This window comes from Pleurodeles waltl, chromosome 4_1, assembly GCF_031143425.1.
Source record: "Pleurodeles waltl isolate 20211129_DDA chromosome 4_1, aPleWal1.hap1.20221129, whole genome shotgun sequence".
NCBI lineage: Eukaryota > Metazoa > Chordata > Amphibia > Caudata > Salamandridae > Pleurodeles > Pleurodeles waltl.
In genome coordinates this window covers 140321508-140346097 of record NC_090442.1, presented here as the reverse complement: position 1 = coordinate 140346097, position 24590 = coordinate 140321508, and the positions used below count along the sequence as shown (strand labels likewise).

Genomic DNA, 24590 nt, shown 5'->3' with positions numbered 1-24590 from the left:
TCTTCCCTGTATTTAAATTGAAAATCTTAGAATTACGGGAAGCAAATTTTTTTCAAGAGATTTCAATTTTTTTTGATACCTGTAACATGGAAGATGAAACAGCTTGTTGGACAGAGTCCTCAATAAAAGTGTTCAAATTAGCACGTAATTCTTGAGCCTCATCATTATTAACCGTCTCAGAGAAGTCTTTTGACATTTTCACAAATTATTTAAAATAGTTATATAGGCCGAAATGTGCTCACAAATATAACCCAAATTTAACTAAATATATATTTAAATAAAATTAATTACATATAAATATGAGTAAAAAATAACATAAAAGTTGTGTAAAAAATATTATTCAGGAGAAAAGATGAGAAGTGGTTAAGGAAAAAAAGAGACTGGGCAAGGGGCGCAGGCACGGGGAGTGTTCCAGAGAGAGACACTCCCCCCCCAAAAAAGGCAGAGAATAGGCGGAGTGAACAGAGCAGCCTCCACCCGGCGGGAGGGATGGCCAAGAACCAGACGAAGCTGGCAGAAGACACGCTGAGAGAAGCGTCTTCAACCCGAAGGACGTCAAGCGGCTAGCGTGAGGGAGCTCCAATGAGATGCATCTCCTCAGAAGACGGTGAGCGCAGAGAGGAGAATGCTCGAGAAGAACGTTCACCTCAGAAATAACGGAAGGAGTGAAGCGCTCGTGCGTCCAACGGACAGCACGTTTATTAATGAGAGATAAACACATTAATGCAAAATGTCAACACAACCAATAAATAAATAATTATGAAAGCATGCACATTGGATATCTCTATTGGTGGTTCCTTTATGACTTCATTCATGATTTTTTTCTTTTATGGGTTCATGGGAAATGTAGTTTAGGTTTTAATATCTTGGCTACTATTTAAATTAAAGCAAGAAAAGGAAGCATAATAGAAGACTCAGGCCTTGCAATAAAATTGTGTTATTATAGATTAATAGAGGAAAAAATAGAAAGTCAATATTATTAGTATAGAAAATTGAAAAGTTATTTTCAGAGAAACTATTAAGGTAGTTTGTAACAGCTGTTAGGTGTTATTTAGGATTTATTTGATTATTAAGGTTAGTTAAGGGATTAAGGTTGGATTAATTTGTCTAATTTGTTATGGAGTCTGTATCAAGGTAGTAGTAGTGTGGAGTTAACTGGTGCCGTGATGAATGAGGAGGTTGTGAGATTAATTAAACATGAAATAAGAAATAAGGTGCAGGAAACAGTGGATGGCATTTTGAAAAATAAGAAAGAGATGGAATCTAAAGAGGAGTTTTATTAATTGTCAGAAGAAGATGAGCATAGAAATGCTAAAGGGGGTAAGTAATTGAGAAACAATAAGCATTTGGACGACATGAACATGCCTAAAAAATGGAAAGGATGCTTTGAACACCATCAAGAGAAGAGGAGTCCCTTGCAGCATGCAAAGATCTGGTGTCCTTGGCAGCACACATAGGAAAAGGTGTCCCTAGCTGCATGAAGATGAAAGTTGGCAAGTTGATTTGGGCCATTCGTCTCTGACAAATGAGAGTAAATACTTTGATAAACATATATTAGACCTACAAAAATAGGATCAATTTTATGATGAATTTGAGAATTTTGAGGGAGAATGTTTATCCGAGGTGCTGAAAAATCTTATAGGAGTGTAGATGTCCAAATAATATTAGGCATCCAAGAAGTGGAGATTGGGGTCATGGAACACCTAGGCAATTTCATTAAAGAATGGATACGCAAACCATTGGATAAGGAAGCAAGGTGGGGTGATGAGAGCAAAATGCTGTAGGCCGGTCATTGAAGAAAAGGTGTGTATTACACCTAAGTTGGACCCTGAGTTGATTCATTTATTATTTAGATTAGGCAGGAGTCCAAGGACGGTTACTGAGGATCTGTCAGGGCAAGGGCTTGGATATGATGGGTCTTTTTATGTAAACATTAGATATTGCTGAAGAGGCTTATATCAATGAGACAAACCCAGATCCAAGATCTAGAGTTACTTAGGGGATGGAGCCAGACAGCTGTAGTTCTGTTGAGAAATGCAAATGCAGGTTTGCTTGCCAAGAGAAAGAAGGCTATCCTAATAACCATTAGTCCAAAATTGGGATATATTTCACAGACAGAACTGAGTGAAGATACGAAAGGATTACTATTTGGAGAAGGGCTAGTTAAGAGCCTTGGAAAATATGTAGCCACTTTTACAGCCTTTGATAAGCCTCATGAAAATTTGAGGAAAGTATTTGGAGGCAGTGGTTTTGGAAGGGGGCCACTGCTGGTGGGGAACGCAAAGGTCCCATTACAATAATCAATATAAAGGAAGAGGATTCCAAACCTCTTGTGTGGGCTTCCCAGGAGATCAGGAAGAGGAAGGATATCGCGTGGAAGAGGCCAAAGTGTCTCAGGAGCCCAAGGTGAGTATGGAAATTATTTCTGGTTCTTCCCAAAAAGATGTAGGGGACCATATTTGTAATTTCATACAAAAATGGGAAAAGTTAACACATGATCCCTGGGTTCTGGAGTATACTCAAGGATTTGTAAAAGAGTTTGTGGAAATTCCGCATTAGCGAAGTGTAGGAAAGTGCCACTGTTGACATGTTTACCCCCCACGTTTTGCCTGATGTTGATGCCAACTTTGATTGAAAGTGTGGTGAGATCCTGCTAACCAGGCCCCAGCACCAGTGTTCTTTCCCAAAATCTGTACCTTTGTTTCTGTAATTGGCACACCCATGGCACCAATTAAGTCCCTTGTAAAAGGTACCCATGGTACCAAGGGCCCTTTGGCCTGCAGCATGTATTATGCCGCCCTGGATGGACCCCTCACCAAGCACATGTACACTGCCTTTGAAGCTGGTGTGTGCTGGTGGGGAGAAAAAGGCAAAGTTGACATGACACCCCTCTCAGGGTGCCATGCCCACAAACCACTGCCTGTGGCATAGGTAAGTCACCCCTCTAGCAGGCCTCACAGCCCTAAGGTAAGGTGCACTATACCACAGGTGAGGACATAGCTGCATGAGCAATATGCCCCTACAGTGTCTAAGTCCATTCTTAGACATTGTAAGTGCAGTGTCGCCATATTGAGTATTTGGTCTGGCAGTTTGTCATTACGAACTCCACAGCTCCATAATGGCTTTACTGTATACTAGGAAGTTTGGTATCAAACTTCTCAGCACAATAAACCCACATTGATGCCAGTGTGGGATTTATTGAAAAATGCACCCAGAGGGCATCTTAGAGAGCCCCCTGTATGTTGGTCAAACTGCTAGTGCAGGACTGACCGGTCTGTGCCATCCTGCCGCTTTCAGACAAGTTTCTGACCACATGGGGTGAGAGCCTTTGTGCTCTCTGTGGTCAGAAACAAAGCCTGCCCTGGGTGGAGGTGTTTCACACCTCCCCCTGCAGGACCTTAACACCTGGTGGTGAGTCTCAAAGGCTCAAGCCTGGGGTTACAGTGCCCCAGAGCATTCCAGCTAGTGGAGTTGCCCGCCCTCCCAGACAAAGCCCCGGTTTTTGCAGCAAGTCTGGTGGGAAAATTAGAGAAAACAGGGAGGAGGGATCACCCCAGCTAGGACTACCCCTAAAGTGTCCAGAGCTGAGGTGACCCCCTCACTGCAGAATCCACCATATTGGTTTGGAGGACAGGGACCAATAGGGTTATGTTTGTGCCCCCTTCTCAAAGAGAGTGGACACAAGAAGGGTGTATCCACCCTCAGGGACAGTAGCCATTGGCAACTGCCCTGTGACCCCAGAAAAGCCCCTAAATCTAGGATTTAAGGGCCTCCCTGAACCCAGCTAACCAGATTCCTGGCGACCTGACAAGAAAGAAGAAGGACTGCTTAGGTGAGCCCCCAGCGGAGAAGAAGAAAGATGACAATTAACTTGGCCCCAGCCCTACCGGCCTGTCTCCTGCTTTAAAAAACCTGCACAAGAACAGTGACGCATCCAGAGGGACCAGGGGCCTCTGCCAAGCTCCAGAGGACTGCCCTGCACCCAAAAGGACCAAGACCTCCAGTGGACAGAGGCTCTGTCCAAGAAGAAACAACACCCAAGGACTCCAGTACCACTCCGAATGCATGAGTCCTGACCACTCTGCACCCGACGCCTACGGCCCGTGTCCAGGTGGTCCAACCAACAAGAGAGGGCCCCCAGTCGATTTTGAGCAAGTGCCCACCCTGTGTTGACCTCTCCACCCCTCCACAACAACGTCTGCAGAGGGAATCCCGAGGACCCCCCTGACTGCGAAAGCTCTGGACCAAGATATCCGACACCTAAAAGACCACTGTACCCGCAGTCCCCAGGTCTTGGAGAACTGACCTCCGGCGCAGCCATGTTCAGCAGGCGGCCCTCCTCCCCATCCAGCCGGTGGTTTGCCAGTGTGGACCCTCTGGACTGGACCCCTGCCTGTACCATCTGAGTGACCCTTGGGGTCTCCTCATAGAGCATCATTAGAAACCCAAAGCTTTGTTTGCACCCTGCACCTGGCCGCTCCAGTGCCACTGAGGGTGTATGTTTGGTGCCTACGTTTGCCCCCCCCAATGCTCCTCTAAATCCCCCAGGTTTGGCCCCCGAAGTCATGGGTACTTACCTGCAGGCAGGCCTGATTCTGAGTGCCCCCAGTCTCTGTAGGAGTCCATGTAAAATTTGCCTCATCTTTGACCTCTGCACCCGGCTGGCCCCGTGGTGCTGGTGGTGGTGGTGGGTATTTGGGGTTAACTTGGTCCCTAACCTGTGGACGTCCTAACCCCTGGAGACTGGAACTGTAAGTCAAGTACTTACCTGTAAATCATACTAACTTTTCTTTCCCCCTGGACTCTGTGCACACTATATCTCATTTTGATATAGCATATACAGAGCCAGCTTCCTACATGAAGGCAACCAGAAGAGTTAGGAGTGGTAGAAGAACAAGGGAAAGTAGTGGATGAAAAGATAGAGTCCTTAATTTAAAAGGGGGCAATAATATGGATAGAAGAATCAGCAAAGTGCTTTGTGAGCACAATCCTTTTGGTGCAGAAAAAAGACAACGGATGGAGGCCAGTAATAAATCTTGGTGTGTTGAACAAAGGTTTAGTATACAGACATTTAAAATGGAGGGGATATATTGTCTGCGAGACATTGCTGAGGAACGATTGTCTAGTAACATTAGATCTAAAAGACGAGTACTTCACTATTCCAATGGAAAAAAAAAAGAGTCCGAGATTTTGAAGTTCCGATGGAGGAACAATGTCTATCGGTTTCAGTGTCTTCCATTTGGGCTGTCATCAGCTCTGTGGTGTTTCACTAAAGTAATGAGAATAGTAGTGGCGAATTTACAAGAGAGAGGAATTCATATGATTGTGAATCTGGACAACATTTTAATCATGTCTCAGGACACAGAGGATCTGAAGAAATATTTATTACAGGTGATGGACTTGTTGGAAAGTTTAGTTTTTTTGATAAACAAAGAGAAATCTGTGTTGGAACCTTTACAGAGGATGGAGGTTTTAGGTTTCTTGGTGGATACGAAGGAAGTTATGTTACAGCTTCCAGAGAAGAAGGTAAAATTGATAGGAAAGGAGACATTGCATGTGTTGAGAAAGGAATTTTATCTTTGAGGGACCTGGCTTGGATAATAGGGTTGTTGTCATCTTCGATACAGGCAATATTTCCAGGTCCACTGCATTTACATGCTTTGCAGAGGTTGAAAGGGGATTCCTTGAGTAAAGGTCTTCGGTATGGAGACAATGTATGTCTGAATGGAGAAGAGAAGGAGGAGTTACATTGGTGGTTGAACAATAGTCCGGCGTGGAATGGCCGTGCAATTTTTGTATGTGTTCCAAATTATGTGTTGGAGACAGATGCAAGCCAAAGAGGCTAGGGAGCACATTTACGAGACCAGCAGACGGGGAATGTGGACAGAGGAGGAAAGGTTGAAGCACATAAACTGTCTGGAGTTGACTGCTGGATTGTATGCTCTGAAAAGTTTCAGAGGGATTTTGCAAAGGCAATCAGTGTTGATAATGATAAATAATTTTTCAGCAGTTGCTTATATCAACATATTGGGGGGGAGCAGATCCCACGGTCTATGGGATTTAGCAAAAGAATTTTGGTTTCTTTGCCTGGAGCACAAGAACATTGTGAAGGCAGAATATTTACCAGGGGAGTTGAACTGGTCAGCGGATTGGAATTCTCGACATTTGAAAGATTTCAGTGATTGGATATTGGATCAGAGGTGTTTTTGGAAGAAAGGGGAGGTTTTGGGACCTCTGGAGGTGCATTCATTTGTGAGCAGGTTAACTTATCAGATAGAGAGTTATCTCAGCTGAATGTCAGACCCGGAGGCGTCAGCGGGGGATGCATTTCAACAGGTTTTGAAAGAGAAAAGAGGTTATGCTTGGAAGGTGTCAGGAAATCCGACTGTTTCAAGGGTCTTTCGAGCAGGGCTACAGAGTTATTGGAAGGGTCCTGGGCTCCGGGAAGACGAAGAAGGTATAAAGGAATAAGGATAGTTTGGGCGGGTTGGTTCTTGGAGAGGAGTTTGGATCCAGTGGAGGCTTCTGCAGTGGAGGTGATACATTTTTCAGTAGAACATTTTGAGAATGGTCTATGTTACAGGACTATGAATTTGTTACACATCTGCAATTTCGGTGAGTCATGCTCTTCTTCATGGCAGGTCATTACGTAGGAACATCTTAGTTTGTAGAGTTCTGAAAAGTATGAGGTTGAAGAGACTCTTAAGGGCATGGTATGTTGTATTGTGGGACGTGAATATGATTACATAATTATTTTTTACTTGGCCAACAAATAGGTCTTTGGAAATTCGGAAACTTAAAGAGAAATTGGCTACTCTGTTATGTTTAATTTCATGCAAAAGGGTTTCAGATATGAAGGCTTTGGAAGTAAGTAGAAAAGTTTATGGTTCTGATGGAATATATTTTGAAATCTGGAAAGCACTAAAGACCATGTTGGAGTCTATATTTTGCCAAAGGTTTCCAGAAGAGAGAAAATTGTGTGCGTGGCTTGTTTAAGGGAATGAAAGCAGAATGATGGAATACAGACAACATAGAGAGGATCAGTTGCTAATTTCCTATGTTAAACCACATAGTGCAATAAGAACAGCAACGATCACCAGATGGGTGAAAAGCATTATGGAGCAGGCGGGTATTGATGTGAACAAATTTAAAACACATTCTGTAAGAGGTGCAATGACAACTAAGATTTAATTATGTAGTGCATACATGTTGGTGACATATTCTTTTTTTTATAGAGACACAATAGAAGAGAGAAGAAAGGAATAACCTTTGGAGGATGACAAGAAGATGATACATAGGAAATGGGATGTTTTGTCACATTTAAAAGAGGAAGAGAGGGGACTACTTATGGGCTATAGTGTTCTAGTTCTGGATTGTTGTTGTGAAGATGTTCTTTGAAGGTGCTGCGGAGAGTGGCATTAAAAGATGCTATGCGTAATATTAGCTTGCGCCGCCGCTGCTTCATTTTTTTGATGCATTAGCAGCACATTCTCAGTTCCATATTGCCCCATATTTAAAAAACAACACATTAGGCCCAATGTGTCATTTTTTTGTAGTCCTGCAGCAAACAATACCTGTGCTAGAACCTGCTGTACCATGCAGTTTATAATGTATGCAGGGCAGGCGTTCACATGTAAAAACCCACTTGGAACTGAAAAAGTGATATTTACAAGTTTTCCAATTTGTGACACATCTTTGAGATGCGTCACACTAAGCCTGGAAAGCATCAAAATTCCTACACCTCTTCAACCCAGGCATAGGAAATGACACAGAGGCTTTTCAATAGGAAGCTGACCAGCTGAAGTCAATTTACACACTGGAATAAGTTATTAACTCACATCCCCTCTACTAGTAGTAGGTCTACACTTATGACAATCATGTTGTAGGACCCTTTAACCAACCTGGGATCATGGCACCTATGATATCATCATCCACTGCAGCTGGGCTATGTGACGTTGTGTACTCCCTGTAATGGTCAGCCAGGATTGTCACTTCTCCATGGAGGAATGGGTCCATGGGAACATGTATTGCCCCTTAGCATTACCACATTTACTTGTATTCACTCTCACTATGCCACACATACTGAGGTCTCTACATACACATAAGTTGACTATGCCCATTGTAATGTGACACATAGCCATGTTGCATACATAACATTCAGGACCAATGTAAGAGTGTACAAGGTGCCATTCCACCATTTCACTGTCTTTTACATTGATCCCACACAATAGGCTACTTGTGTCAGTCAAAACTAGTGCATCACCTCTGATTTTTGACGCATTGCTGAAGTTGTGTTGGTTGTTAGGTCCACTTCAGCAATGCGCCACTTTTGAGTTCTCACTGATGCGTCAGAAATTCTGACGCCTCCTTGGGTACTTATGCCGTGGTGACTCATATTGTAAATATGATGCATCCATGGCGTTGTAACCTGTGTTGACGCAGCGCAAGAAATTTTAATGCAGTGATGCGTCAATCCTTGTAAATGAAGCCCTGTGTCTTTAATGAAATCTTGATTCTCTATTCATTTCAATCTAAGAATCACCATTCTTCCATTCACCCGCTCATTCACACAACTACACAAACTTGCCAATTGATAAAGATGCACTTTAACTTACAATTAATAATACCTAACGGCTTTGCCAAGGATTGTCTTATTAAGGGAATGCATGCAGTTGTAATCCATTTGGAGATCTCTCAGTGTGCCAGGTCCAAGTACCAGCAGTCCAGTCAAAATTGAACTTTTCCTAGCCTTGGTGTTAGAAAGGCTAGATTTTATTAAAGACACCGAGGCGAGTGTTATGCCTTTTTTTTTTCTTACTTTCTTAAACAGCAGCCAAAAAACTACAAATCCCAGAAACCCTGGGAAAAAACTATAGAACAACATTACAACAGGGCTGACCAGTCCAAAGTCGAGCCTCCACATAACAATCTTGGCTGAGATCAACAAGCCCTCTTTTCTTGCAAGAGTCATTGCAAAGTAGAATTTGAGAGGAACCATAGAACAACATATAAAGTCAGAAGAGCGGAGAAGAAAGCCTTGCAGAAATCCATGAGGAACTGAGAGGAAAAAACTTGTGAGAAAGAACTTCCGCACAAAGCTTCCAGGCCAGGAGAAACTGGAAGCGGTGGAGTTGGTTGAAGACATGGCAACTGCAGAAGAGAAACAGGGAGGGTTAAAAGAAATGTGGTGGGATAATACTTGCCTCCGTGTCTTTAATAAAATCTAGCCTTTCTGACACCAAGGCTAGGAAAACCTCAAGTTTACTACAAGACAGGAAGCTCATATTATGCTTGTTTTAAAGCAGCGAAATAACAGTGTCCAGTGGATGATCAACAGATTTACAATAAAAAGTTCTAAACGTACTATTGTTTGACCAATCTGCAGATCTGAGGATATCTTGTAAACTAGCCCCTGCCCAGAAGGCTTGAGAAGCAGTAGCTCCTCTCACCGAATAAGGGCCATAAGAAAGGGTAGAAACACCAGCCAGGGACATGAGCCACTTCACCCAACGAGCCACGGTGGGAGATGAGACAGGTTTGTGGGGTTTCTGAAAGGAAATAAGCAATTGAGACGAGGAGGGAACCCTGAGATCTGCAGTTCGAGAAACGTACGTTTTCAAACAATTACCCACACACAATTTAAGAACAGAAGACAAATTAGTCTTGGTACGTCTAAATACTTGATAATAAACACCTAAAGCAGAAAAATAAAAGGAGGAAACATCCAGAGCTTTCACATCTGAAACACGTTTAATAGAGACTAAACACAGTAGCATAGTCAATTTTGCAGACAAATGTTTCAAAGATAAATCAGCATCATAAGGTTATGTGAGGAGAAATCGAAGTACTGAATCAACATCCCACATCACATTGTATTTTGGAACCGGAGATTTAGCAAAACGTACTCCCTTTAAAAGTTGACAAACCAATGGGTGTTCACCAACAGGTCTTCCATACACCCTGATATGTTCTGAAGAGATTGCAGACCTGGAAGTATTAACAGTACGATAAACTTTACCCTGTGAAGCTAAGGAAGCCAAAAAATTACTAAGGTGACATCGACTGAAAAGGGATCTGAATCCCTGTCCACACACCACCTACACCAAACCAACTAAGCGGATCTGTAGACTCTTGATGTACCCGGAGCCCATGATTGCTGAATGAACTGGACAGCTTCCTCCGAAATTCCTGGGGTTCTCCAGGAATCCCTGAAATTCTCTATGCTATGAAATGAAGGGAGGCTTCTAGAATTAGACTGTGAGGAAGACCCTGAGGGTTCAAGAGAAGATCGGGAAAAAAGGGACCAATACTGGAAGGTCTGAGGAGAGTTCCAACAGGGTTGGATACCAACGCTGGGACTGCCAGAATGGAGTAAGGAGAACCAGGGAGTAATGCTCTCTGTGGGCTTGCACTAGCACCCGAGCAATAAAAAGGAAGGGAGGAAAGGTGTAGAGAAGAAAAGGAGGCCATAATTGCAGGAAAGCATCCATGGCCATCACTAACAGATCTAGCCTCCAACTGAAGAATTCAGGAAGTTGAGAGTTGATCTGGAAAGCAAATAGGCCTATCGACATAGCCCTGAAGAGCGAAGAAAGATGATTGAACATGGAAGGGTGAAGTTTCCAATCGTTTGAGTTATAAGTATGCCTGGAAAACCAATCTGCCACCACGTTCAGCTTGCCTGGGAGGTATTCCGGCTCGACCGAGATATTCCTTGAGAGACAAAACTCCACAAACACCTGGCCAAGAGTGCCAAAGGTCTGGATATCGTTCCGCCTAAACGGTTTATATACCTGACTGCAGACAGGCTGTCCATTGTCAGAAGGATTGAGCACTTTACCCTGTCTTTTATAAAGGAACCTACAAGCATCTCTAAACAGTTGATGTGCAGTGAGGACTCCTAAACGGACCATGTATCCCCAGTCGAGAGTTGACCACATCTTGCACCCCAACCTGTCAGACTTGCATCTGACTCTAAGACAAGATCTGGGGCGGCAGAGAAAATTGTTCTCCCGTTCTAAACGTCTAAGTGGCTCATCCACCAGAAAAGCTCTTCCCTGGAATCGGGATCCAGAACAACCGGATCTGGGTAGGCTAGACCCTTGCGAAGGTGACAGATTTTTAACCTCTGAAGAGCCCTGTTATGAAGGGGACCTGGAAAGATGGCCTGAATGAAGGAAGAAAGAAGGCTTACAAAGCGAGCTAGAGATCTCAGGGAACAGAGAGGGATAGATAAAGTGTGGCGAATCTCTTTCTTTATCAGGTTCTGTTGAGGGAGCTAAAGCACCGAATCTACAGTGTTCACTATGAAACTGAGAAATTTGAGATGTTGGGAAGGAATTAAAATAGACTTTTGAAGATTTATGAGAAACCCCAGCCGAGACAAGAGATCCAGACAAAGGTTTAATTGTTCCATTAGGCAAGACTTGTCCTGTGCCATGATGAGGAAATCATGGAGATACACAATGAGTCTTATCCCTTGACCTCTGAGGAAGGCCACTACTGGTTTGAGAATCTTGGTGAAACACCAAGGGGCCGATGAAAGGCTGAAAGGAAGAGTTTTGAACTGAAAGAAGGAGGTCCCCCACTGGAACTGAAGAAACTTCCTGTAGGAGGGATGAACGGGAACTGAGAGATAGTTGTCTTGAAGGTCCAAGCGGACCAACCAATCGTTTTGAAGTAGAAAATTCCTGAGATGGAGAATAGTCTCCATCATGAAATGATGGTATACCACAAAATTGTTGAAAAATTTCAAATTTATAACTGGTCGATGTTTTTTGTTCTTCTTCTGAACCAGTAAGATGGTACTGGGAAAACCGGAAGGGTTGTATGCAACTTCTTCTATAGTCCATTTTGTTAGTAAAGATTGTGCCTCCTCCTGAACCAGAAGGAATTGATCTCGAGAAAAATGAAGAGGCTGAGGCAGATGAGCCTGCCAAGGCACCTGATACAACTCTGTGCAGTAACCTTGAACCGTTTGGATATCCCAAGGATCTGAGGTTAGAGATAGCCAAGCATTTAGACAAAAACCCAGTCTGCCTCCTACAGGAGGAAGGTCAGAACTGGAAATCCTTACCTGCAAGCTGGTCTCCTTTGAATCTGTATCCCCTGTAACGGCCTCCACAGAAATGTCGGGAATACAATTGGGGGTTGTACCCCTGATAGAAGTCCTGTTGGTTGCCTTGAGTGAAGGAGCCTCTGCCAAGGGATTGCCCTCTTGAAGAATAACAGCCGGCAAATTGACCCACTCCTTTGCCGGCCTTTCCAAAAACATGTTGGGAAAAAATTATTGTTATTGAAGAATATGCCTTGTCCAAAGAAGTAAATGCAGAAACGTATCTGCTCATCTCCTTTATAAACGAGTCCCCAAAGCGAAGGCCATCCGCATTAGGGCCTTCCTCCTTGGTCGCCAAACAACTGAGCTTGGGGTCAATTCTGAGCAGAAGGCTTTTCCGCCGCTCCTGAGAGATATAGGCATTGGCTTTGCCGAATATGCATATTGATCTCTGAGCCCAATTTGAGAGCATCTCGGGATCCACTTGATTCCTCTCCATCTTTGCCTCTTCAGCCAAATCAAAAATCCTAGTGAAAGGCACAACTAGGTCCAAAAGTCTATCCTGGCAATTTGACCAGGCTCTATCGACCCCTTACTTGGGATCCTTCCCAAATTTAGTGAAAAATAATAACATATTGGGGTCAATAGAGGGGTATCAGCCACCTTAAATGGAAGGGAAGGTCTGCGGCACTTGGACTTCAACTTATTTCTAGACGCTTTATCAAGCGCATGCCTCAAATAAAAGGAGACATAATCCGCAACATGATCGGATGGAAACCATTCCAGAGAGTTTGGATGGTGAATCGACATAGGGTCGAACATGGGTTCACCATCATGATCAACCAACTCATCAGACACTAAGGCCCATATTTATCCTTTTTTAGCACCGCATTTGTGTAATTTTTTGACGCAAAAGCGGTGCAAACTTGCAAAATACAATTGTATTTTGTATGTTTGCGCCATTTTGCGTAAAAAAGTGGCGCAAACGCAGCGCTAAAAAAGTATAAATATGGGCTTAAGTGAAGGGAAAGCACAGACGGAAAAACTTTACACCTTTTCTCCAAAGGCCCATTATCATAAACGTCATCATTTATGGTGTTGTGTAAAACATCATCCCCATCACTGTCCGTGTCTCTAAGGTTTAGAATATTAAAGGGGGGAGGAAGGAAACCCCGAAGAATTTGCCTCTTGGGAGGCTACGATAAAGGTATACCCCTAGCAATTTACATGACGGTGTTTGCACCCGCTGCATAACTAACTCATCTATTTTACTGTTCTTAGGGCTTTGTTGTATAATAATATCACTTATGTTACCTGCGCATGACATCAGATGATTATATGCAGGTGTTTTGTTATGATTTCAACTGTATTCTGGAGCTCCTTGATATGTTTACTCTCAAGTGGCTGGCGAGTTCTCCGGGGGCGGCTGAGTTGTCAGTTATTGAATGGACAGCGGAAACCCCTGAGTGCTCCACAAATACATTGTGGACTCTTTGCGCTTATACTTAACCCCTTGGGTGCCGCGGGCGAGCTGGTCTCGTCCAGGCACACGGTTCCTGTGTGCCTGGGACAAGACCAGCTTGTCAGGGCGCCCGGCCAACGTGGGGGAGCGCTAGCACTCCCTCCCCGGGCCTCCCTCCCACACACCCCAGTCAGGGATGGAAGGGGAATCGCTTCCCCTTCCACCCCTGAAAGTGACGTCTGATGACATCCGTGTGCAAATCGCACGCTGACCAAATCAGAGGTCACCTCGAATCGCGCGGAAGGAAGAGAAATGCTTTTGCATTTCTCCTCCGAGCGGGAGTTGGGGTTGGAGAGACAAGAAAGGAAAGGAACGACCTTTCCTTTCCTTTCTTGTCTCTCACAGCATTTCTGCTGCCCAATCGCAATGCGATCCGGTAGCAGAAATGCCCACTGGACACCAGGGAATTGTTTTTTTTAAGGGATTATCAATAAAGGGAGCGGCTCCTTGGGCAAGGGTCACTCCCTAGGGGGCCATATTATTTTTAGGCCATTTCTGCCCCCGGGGGCAGATTGGCCTAGTATAATTAGGCCGATTTGCCCCTACCCCCCGGGCTAATTTTTTTTTCTGCTTTTATGTGTAAGGAGCGACCCCTTAGACAAGGGTCGCTCCCTTGGGGGCCAAATTGTGTTTAGGCCATTTCTGCCCCCCGGGGAGAGATCGGCCACTAGAAACCACTAGACACCAGGGAGTTTTTTTTATATATATATACTTACGTATAAGGGGAGCGACCCCTTAGACAAGGGCCGCTCCTTGGGGGGGGGGGGCAAAACAAATGTGGCCCATTTTTGCCCCCCCTGGGGGCAGATCGGCCTAATAAAATTAGGCCGATCTGCCCCCAGGGGGGCAGAAAACCCCTAGACACCAGGGATACATTTTTTTATATATATATATATATATATATATATATATATATATATATATATATATATATATATATATATATATATATATATATATATATGTGGGGAGCGACCCCTTAGGCAAGGGTTGCTCCCTGGGGGGCCAAATTATTTTTAGGCCATGAAGCCACTAGACACCAGGGATTTTTTTTGTATATACTAATGCATAAGGGGAGCGGCCCCTTGGGCAAGGGCGGCTCCCCGGGAGGGACAAAATATTTTTAGGCCTTTTTGAGCCCCCTGGAGGCAGATTGGCCTAATATAATTAGGCCGATCTGCCTCCGGGGGGGCAGAAACCTCTAGACACCAGGGATATATATATATTTTTTTTACTTTATGTTTTTATGTATGGGAAGCGCCCCTTAGACAGGGGTCACTCCCCTGGGGGACAAATTGTATTTAGGCCATTTCTGCCTCCCTTGGGGGAAGATCGGCCTATTTTTGTTAGGCCAATCTGGCCCCAAGGGGGGCAGAAACCACTAGACACCAGGGATTGGTGTGTGTGTGTGTTTTGTTTGGGGGGGCAGTCCCTTGGGCAAGGGTCGCTCCCCATGGGGGCACATTACTGTTGGCCATATCTGCCCCCCCTTGGGGGCAGATCACTCTATTTTTGGAAGGCCCATCTACCCCCAAGGGGGGCAGAAAGCTCACCAGAGACCAGGGAAGATTTTTTTTCAAAATAAGAGGGTGGGGGTATGGCCATACCCCCACCCCAAATAAATGGGGCCAAAGTTGTTCTGCCCACCAGTGGGCAGATGGGGCAATTACCCCCGATTCACACCCGAGGCAGAAAGTCTATTAGGTGCCATGCAATTTAAAAAAAAAAACAGTGGGGTGGTGTCTACCAACCAGTATGGGCCTGGTTATGCCCCTGCCCCAACTGAAGGGGGTAACAGTCTTTCAGCTCTCCTCCCGCACACTAAAACATCTTATCCCACGGCAAGCAAGAGGACATTTGATTATTTTGGGTTTGGTTTTACATTTGGCCCATGAGAGCTTGGCTAACTTCCAAAATTGTCCCACTTGGAATGGCGAGGGCTGCACTTTTTGGACTTTGGGACGCTGCCATGTAGAAAAATCCACAAGACTTAGACACATCTGAAAACTAAACATCTGGTTGATTCCAGGGTGGTGTGCTTCACATGCACCCTGCACCATTTTCTTACCCACAATGCCCTGCAAACCTCCAACTTGCCTTGAAATCACACATTTCACTCACATTTTTTGTGATGGAACCTTCCAGAATCTGCAGGAATCCACTAAATTTCTACCACCCAACATTGTCTCATCTATACCGATAAAAATTCTGGTGCACTTGTCAGCCTAAACATTTTTTTTTTTCAACCTGCCCTTTTGGACCCGCTTTGGTTCCCCCTCAATTTTGACATGTTTTTGGCTCTTCCCTGTCACAGGCACTTGGCCCACCTACCCAAGTGAGGTATCATTTTTACCGGGAGACTGAGGGGAACGTTGGGTGGTAGAACATTTGTCCCGGTGCGGTGATCCCACACAGAAATGTGGGAAAAAAGTGATTTTTTAGCTAAATTTGAGGTTTGCTGAGGATTCTGGGTAAGAAAACATTGGGGGATCCACGCACGTCACACCTCCCTGCACTCCCCTGGGTGTCTAGTTTTCAGAAATGTCTGGGTTTGGTAGGTTTCCCTAGATGGCTGCTGAGCCCAGGACCAAAAACGCAGGTGCCCCCCTGCAAAAACAGATAGTTTTGTATTTGATAATTTAATAAGTGTTTTGGGGCATTTCCTTTCGCGAGCATTAGGCCTAACCACACAAGTGAGGTACCATGTTTATCAGGAGACTTGGGGGAACGCTGAGGGGAAGGAAATTTGTTGCTCCTCTCAGATTCCAGAACTTTCTATCACCGAAATGAGAGAGAAAAGTGTTTTTTAGGCAAATTTTTGAGGTTTGAAAAGGACTCTGGGTAACAGAACCTAGTGAGAGCCCCACAAGTCACCCCATCTTGGATTCCCCTAGGTGTCTAGTTGTAAAAAATGCGCAGGTTTGGTAGGTTTCCCTAGGGGCCGGCTGAGCTAGAGGCCAAAATCCACAGTTAGGCACTTTGCAAAAAACAGCTCTGTTTTCTTTGAGAAAATGTGATGTGTCCACGTTGTGTTTTGGGACATTTCCTGTCGCTGGCGCTAGGCCTACCCACACAAGTGAGGTACCATTTTTATCAGGAGACTTAGGGGAACGCTGGGTGGAAGGAAATTTGTGTCTCCTCTCAGATTACAGAACTTTCTGTCACCAAAATGAGAGGAAAAAGTGTTTTTGGGCCAACTTTTGAGGTTTGCAAAGGATTCTGGGTAACAGAACCTGGAGCGAGCCCCACAAGTCACCACATCTTGGATTCCCCTTGGTGTCTAGTTTTCAAAAATGTGCAGGTTTGGTAGGTTTCCCTAGGTGCCTGCTGAGATAGAGGCCAAAAACCACAGCTAGGCACTGTAAAAAACAGCTCTGTTTTCGTTTGGAAAATGTGATGTGTCCACGTTGTGTTTTGGGGTATTTCCTGTCGCGGGCGCTAGGCCTACCCATACAAGTGAGGTACCATTTTTATCGGGAGACTTGATGGAATGCTGGGTGGAAGGAAATTTGTGGCTCCTCTCAGATTCCAGAACTTTCTGTCACCGAAATGAGAGGAAAAAAGTGTTTTTTTGGCAAAATGTTGAGGTTTGCAAAGGATTCTGGGTAACAGATCCTGGTCAGAGCCCCACAAGTCACCCCAAAGTGGATTCCCCTAGGTGTCTAGTTTTGAAAAATGCGCAGGTTTGGTAGGTTTCCCTAGGTGCCGGTTGAGCTACAAGCCTAGGCACTTTGCAAAAACCATGTCAGATTTCAATGTAAAAATGTGATGTGTCCATGTTGTGTTTCCTGTGGCAAACATTAGACCTACCCACGCAAGTGAGGTACCATTTTTATGGGGAGACTTGGGGGAACACAGAATAGCAGAACAAGTGTTGTTGCCCCTTGTCTTTCTCTACTTTTTTTCCTTCCAAATGTAAGACAGTGTGTAAAAAAGACGTCTTTTTGAGAAATGCCCTGAAATTCACATGCTAGTATGGGCACCCCAGAATTCAGAGATCTACAAATAACCACTGCTTCTCAACACCCTATCTTGTGGCCATTTTGGAAATACAAAGGTTTTCTTGATACCTATTTTTAAATCTTTATATTTCAGCAAATGAATTGCTGTATACCCGGCTATGGGTACCTAGGGTTCTTGACGTATCCCCGCAACCAGAAGAGTCCAGCTGACGTAACGGTATATTGCTTTCAAAAATCTGGCATCGCAGGGAAAAGTTACAGAGTAAAACGTGGAGAAAAATGGCTGGTTTTTTTCACCTCAATTTCAATATTTTTTTATTTCAGCAGTTATTTTCTGTAAATAACCCTTGTAGGATCTACACAATTGACCCCTTGCTGAATTCAGAATTTTGTCTACTTTTCAGAAATGTTTAGCTTTCTGGGATCCAGCATTGGTTTCACGCCCATTTCTGTCACTAACTGGAAGGAGGTTGAAAGCACAATCGTAAAAATGGGGTATGTCCTAGTAAAATGCCAAAATTGTGTTGAAAAATCTGATTCAAGTCTGCCTGTTCCTGAAAGGTGGGAAGATGGTGATTTTAGCACCACAAAACCTTTGTTGATGCCATTTTCAGGGAAAAAAAACACAAGCCTTCTTCTGCAGCCCTTTTTTCCCATTAAAAAAAAAACCGAAATATTCGCTATATTTTGGCTAATTTCTTGGCCTCCTTCAGGGGAACCCACAAAGTCTAGATACCTCTAGAATCCCTAGGATGTTGGGGAAAAAAGGACGCAAATTGTGCGTGGGTAGCTTATGTGGACAAAAAGTTATGAGGGCCTAAGTGCAAACTGCCCCAAATAGCCAAAAAAGACCTGGCACAGGAGGGGAAAAGGCCTGGCAGCGATGGGGTTAAATAAATATCCTGACTCTCTTGGATTTACCTTTCCTGCTATTTTTTGGACGAAGCTAGTGCTTACTGCAGGCTCGTGTTTAGAAAACATCCAATAACCCAATCACACTGTGATAGGGATCTGTACCGGAACATTCACAATCACTTCGTAGCACATTATTATTTTATGACTAGTCCAACTGGTGACCGAAGGCTTTCTCAAGCATCTTAGCTATTTAACCAGTATTCTAATAATCGCAACACTGAGCCCCCTCCCTAGTTTATAACTATGTACAACTGTGGGAAAAATACCAATAAACATTACTTATTTCTCACATTGACTCGTTAATGGATCGTTGGTTCGAGATCAGAGAAGTAATGTGCCCAGTCGTAACAAGATGTGGGACGGCACATATCACGCATGCGCGTGAAAACCCACTCATCACTTGCAAGAACCAGAAGGATCGAAAGTAAATAGTTAAGGAGGAAACCCACAGAATACGATTATCTTATGAATATGAGGGTGAGCATGACTTGACACTACTATGGACCCATATCTGCCCGGCTCGAAGATAAAGCTAATCACGAGTCATTTACGGTGTTCTTCAAGGAAAGACGAATCCACTACAGCAAAAGTTGTAGTGTTAACACGACCTTATTAATATGCTAATTTATGAGCAGCAGTGTAGCCAATCCGTTGCCCGATTTGTTCTTTCTTGCCTTAAGGACCGCCCAAATATAAAACAGTGAACGGACTACAATGTAACCTCTGGCGGGCGGAGTGTAACGGCTGCATATTATGACTAAAAAAAAAAAACGGGCTGCGTGAGCGAATCTGTATACGCGATGAGATGTGCCTTGGACATAAATGAGCGGTAGAAAGTTCATTGAAACTTTTCATTTTGCGGCGCCATCTTTGAGTATGCCAGTATGGTACCCTGATCCCAAGCCATTCCAATCACACAGCTTTGATTTTATTCCAAACGGTTATTGTCGCCAAACAGTTGTCCTCAAAGGGAAAGTATTTGCAACCTACTACGAGTACACAGTAAACGTGATTTTATGTCAAGAATGGAGGCTCATTATGCTTCTCTAACTTGCTTTAATTTTAATAGCAGCAGTCAAGAAAACTACAACTCTCAAAAGGCTTTGAACAGAGAAGCCAATGGGAGAGAAAAACGTAATGAAACTGCACCAATCAGAACAATGGAAGCTATGTATTCACTAAGCTTGACTGCAACCAGCCCTCTTTCTTGCTGCTCGCAGTCAAGATAAGTCACGCACATTTCTTTCCTACGTTTTTATTCCTATAAGGCATTTCTTTATGTTTGTTTCTAATGTTGTTCTATGACTTCGCGCTGTTTTTAAAAAAAGCTACCGATAGTTATTGTTGTTCTATTTAAACTGCTCGGGTTTCACGACCCGTTTTGTTTTCAGCACGCTCGCGCGCGTCTGAGGCAGCTTTGCGGCCTCGAGCGTTCTAACGGTCGCGCTCGATTGGAAACGCGTCCGCTTTGTTGTTGGCTTTCCCCGCTGCTTTTTCTTCGCTTCAGCCTGCCTCAGACTGCCTCCTTGTACTCACCGAGTGTGCCAGTTCATCGCGTTTCTGCTTACACCTCGTTTACGAGGTGAACAGCTCTCCGGTTTCCTTTGCCCTGTGTTTCAGAGCTCGGCCACGCCTCCTAGGGCTGTTTATAGACTTCCTCAGCCTGCCTATAGATTTAACTCTTTCCTCTCAGGTTTTTTCATCTCCTGGCCTATTTTATTCTAACTTTTTTGCCCCTTGTTTTTTTTTTGCTATTATGGAAGGTCAAGACCATTGTTCAGAATTTTCAAATAATAAAGAATTTGGAGCCTTTGTTAATGAGGCTGTGACAAAGGCTGTGTCAGCCACTATGAATAAGATGTCAAAGAACATTGAGAGTTCTGTACAGAATATGGTTTTCAAATCCTTTATGGCCCATTCTGCGGGGGATAGCAGAAAGAGAAAAAACAAGGATTTGTCTCTACAAAAAGATGGCGCTTTGCTGACTGGTGAAGTCTCTTCACCCATGACTGAGGATGAAATGCCTCCCGAGCCTCCTTCTAAGAATAAGGTTTCTGGCAAACGTAAGTCCAAAACAAAAAATATTCTTTCAGCGCCAAAACAGGTTATAGTAACACATATTTCCGATACCGACGAAGACGTCGGTGATATGGATGATTTGGATGATGATTCTGATGTATGGGGCTCGCTCTCACAGTCTTCCCCTCCTAAAAAGCCTAAATTGGAAGTTTCTACCCCCTTTTCCGCAAAAATTGTTTTAGATTCAGAAGGTAACCCCATGTTTGATCCTTCCTACCTCCACTATCCTAACTCCACGGAGTGGACTCCTGCGTGCCATGTGGGTCAATATATAGCTTCCAGGTTAAGGCTTCCCCTGGATAAGCAAACGAGAGATAAACTAAGGTCAGAATGCCCCAGACCTTCCCTCTCTTCCAGCATTACTACAACCCCTGTGATTGATGAATCACTTTTGACTTTTTTCTCTAAATTTGGCAAAGACCCCCGCAAAGGGGTAGACAAGGCCTGGTCAAATTGCCAGGATAAGCTCCTTGATTTAGTGGGTCCTCTGGCTCGTATTTTGGATCTGGCAGAGGCAGCCAAAACGGACAATACAGACATCGACCCTTCCGAACTTTCCCTCTGGACTCAAAGGGCATTTTGTTTGTTAGGTAACGCCAACGCTGCCATCACCCATGAGAGAAGGAAGGGGTTGTTACTCAAACTAAATCCTAAATTATCTAATCTGGCTTCCATGGATCCTGGAGTGAAAGCCGAGGGTTGTCTTTTCGAGGACTCATTTATTAAAGATCTAGGAAAGTTCGTAGCAACTTTTTCTTCTATTGACAAGGCGCAGCAGAACATTAAAAAAATGTTTAACCAACGGGTTTTTGCCAGGGCCGGTACAGGCAGGAGCCGCTCTACTGGCCGTTTCACTCATCCTCAAGGATTCAGAGGCTCCTCATACACATACTCAAATTATAGATATCAATCCTACAAACCCCAATTTTACCCTCAGAGAGGCAGAGGTTACAGGGGCCGTGGACAACGCGGTTTCAGATCCAACAAAAATCAAGGTAAGCCTTACCTCTGGCCTTCCTCCAGTAGGGGGAAGGCTCAGTTATTTTATTCAAAAATGGCGCTCTTTAACTATCGATCCATGGGTTCTGAATACCGTTCAGGGATACCAAATAGAGTTTTATTCACAACCTCACCAAGTTTATCTTCCTCCACCGCTAAGTTTCTCAAAAGAAATGTCCCTTCTCATCTCAAAAGAAGTAAATTCTCTCCTTTCCAAAAACGCCATCCAAATTTCGACTCCAGATCCCTCCGGGTTCCTCAGTTCGCTATTTTTGGTTCAGAAGAAGAACAAGAAGTTCAGACCAGTCATAAATTTGAAGCATTTCAACCAGTTTGTCGTCTACCGACATTTCAAAATGGAGACAATTCTCCATTTACGGGATATTCTCCTCCCTTTAGACTTCATGGTACGTTTAGATCTTCAGGATGCGTACCTTTCGGTTCCCATTCACTGGGATCACCGCAAGTACCTTCAGTTTCATTGGCTCGGTCAAACTTACCAGTTTTCTTCCCTTCCGTTCGATCTGTCATCAGCACCCTGGTGCTTCACAAAGCTGATGAAACCAATAGCGGCGCATCTCAGATCTTTGGGCATCAGACTGCTGATTTATCTCGACGATATCCTTATCTTACATCAGAATCGCGAGACCCTTCTTTTCATTCTACAATTAACTTGTTCTCTCCTTTCCCAACTGGGGTTCCTAGTCAACGAAGAAAAATCAAGCATGGTCCCTTCTCAAAGGATTCAGTTCTTGGGATTCAAAATAGATTCCTCTTCTTCCTCCCTTCACCTTCCTCTACAAAAAGTGAATTCCATCAAGTCAGAAATCTTAAGAACGCTCCGAAAAACCCAAATATCTCTAAGATCTCTAGCCAGGATTGTGGGCCTCTTGTCCTCTTCGATTCAGGCCATATTTCCCAGCCCTTTACACTATCGAGCTCTCCAAAGATTAAAAATCTGTCATCTCAGAAAAGGTCTTGCCTATTCGGATCTGATCTTTCTGGACCAAGAATCCCGCCTAGAACTCCAATGGTGGATAGACCATTTAGATGCCTGGAACGGCAGAACCATCTTTCCATCAGCCCCAGATCTTGTGTTAGAGTCCGATGCAAGCCTGACGGGTTGGGGCGCCCGTTATGGACCAATCTCGACTGGCGGCACACGGTCATTAACAGAGTCCAGATTGCACATCAACTATTTAGAGATGCTTGCAGGTTCCTTTGCAATAAAGAGTCTGGCAAAAGGCAGGGTTCAGTGTACCATCCTCCTCCGCATGGACAATGTTTCTGCTGTCAGATACCTAAACCATCTAGGAGGAACCAGATCAAAACCGTTAGCAGACCTGGCTAAAAGCCTTTGGGAATATTGTTTGGACAACGAAATATCTCTCACGGCAGAATATCTCCCCGGCTCCCTCAACCAAACGGCGGACTGGCATTCTCACTTCCTCAGAGATTACAGCGATTGGAAACTTCACCCCTCAGTCTTTCAGTCTATCCTCCACAAATGGGGCCCCTTCAGTATAGACCTCTTTGCCTCTCGCCTCAACGCCCAACTCTCCCTCTTTATCAGTTGGCGTCCGGATCCTTCGGCATTGGCCTCCGATGCTTTTCTTCAGGATTGGTCACAGACGATCAATTACGCTTTTCCTCCTTTTATTATGATCACCAGAGTTCTGGCTCAAGTCAGACGTCAGAAGGCAACTCTGGTCTTGGTGGTACCATTTTGGCAATCTCAAATTTGTTTTCCTCCTCTCTTGGAATTGGCAATCGATTTTCCCTTCCTTCTCCCCTCTTTTCCCTCCCTTCTTCTAGACCCATTAGGGAATCCTCATCCCTTGGTTCTCAACAAGACACTCACCCTTTCAGGCTGGACGGTATCAGGCCTTCCCCATCTACCATCCCAATTTCGGATGAAGTTACTGGCTTCATCAATAAAGCCTGGGCTCCCGGCACCAGAAAAGCATATTCTTCTGCCTGGTCTCTTTGGTCTAGCTGGTGCATGGCAAGGGACCTCAATGCCGTTTCAGCAGATATAAATTATGTAATCAACTTTCTGGCTGCGCAAGCTACTGCAGGTAAGTCTTACAGGAAAATTAATTTGTATAGGTCTGCTATCTCCATGCATCACACCCATGTCAACGGAAAACCGGTGGGTGAACACCCTCTACTTTGCCGGCTGTTAAAGGGAGTAACATTTTCAATTCCTCCACTACCTAAGTATTCAAAGTTATGGGACGTCAATGTGGTTTTGAATTTGTTTCTGTTTTGGCAGGATAATTCTGACTTGTCTTTAAAAATGCTCTCAGCAAAACTTACTATGTTGCTTTGTTTAGATTCTATTAAGCGCTTATCGGATGTTAGAGCACTTGATGTTACTTCTCGACAGTTTGCCCCCACAGGGGTACTATTTTCCATTACTAAACGCACCAAAACTAACTTACGTACAGTTTTTTACCCATATTTTCCTGATCAACCCAAGCTATGTGTAGGACAATGTCTCAAATGTTACGAAGAACGTACAGCTAATCTCAAAAAGTCCTCTGTTTCCCAATTGTTAATTTCTTTCCAAAAACCACACAATCCAGTGTCTGCTACAACTCTAGCCAGATGGGTTAGTTGGGTAATGTCCCTGGCGGGTATTGATACCTCCATTTTTGGAGCTCACTCAGTTAGAGGGGCCATGGCTTCCAAGGCCTTTTGGGTTGGATCCAGGTTAGAGGACATTCTGAGATCTGCTGATTGGTCCAATGATAATGTTTTCAGGACATTTTATTGTAAACCAGTTCATACTGCTACGTCAATAGTGATTAATATGCTTTAAAATAGCATAATATGAGCCTCCGTTCTTGACATAAAATGTAGATTTTCCTAGTAGATTGTGACGGAAAGTCTTAATTTTATTAAAGACACGGAGGCGAGTATTATCCCACCTCAACAAGGAGATATTTCTGATTTTCTCTTGTTTTTTCCCTTCCCTGCAGCAACCTCCACTCCAACTCAAACTTCTATCTGATCAGAAGGTGGTTTTGTCGGACATGAACATATCGACTGGACA

General features: G+C 44.1%; 1 long non-coding RNA gene and 1 other non-coding gene across 2 annotated transcripts in view; both read right to left on the bottom strand.

Moving 5' to 3' along the window:
- Positions 1 to 20075, bottom strand: part of LOC138288487 (uncharacterized) — a 31089-nt gene extending 11014 nt beyond the window's left edge. Inside the window, exon 1 of the long non-coding RNA XR_011202410.1 lies at positions 19991 to 20075. This is a non-coding gene — a long non-coding RNA (uncharacterized lncRNA). The remainder of the gene's footprint in view (positions 1 to 19990) is intronic.
- On the bottom strand, positions 18774 to 18873 carry LOC138288657 (small nucleolar RNA U13). Its single transcript, XR_011202513.1, has one exon. It is a non-coding gene; the product is annotated as a small nucleolar RNA U13 (small nucleolar RNA).
- Positions 20076 to 24590: the final 4515 nt, after the last annotated feature.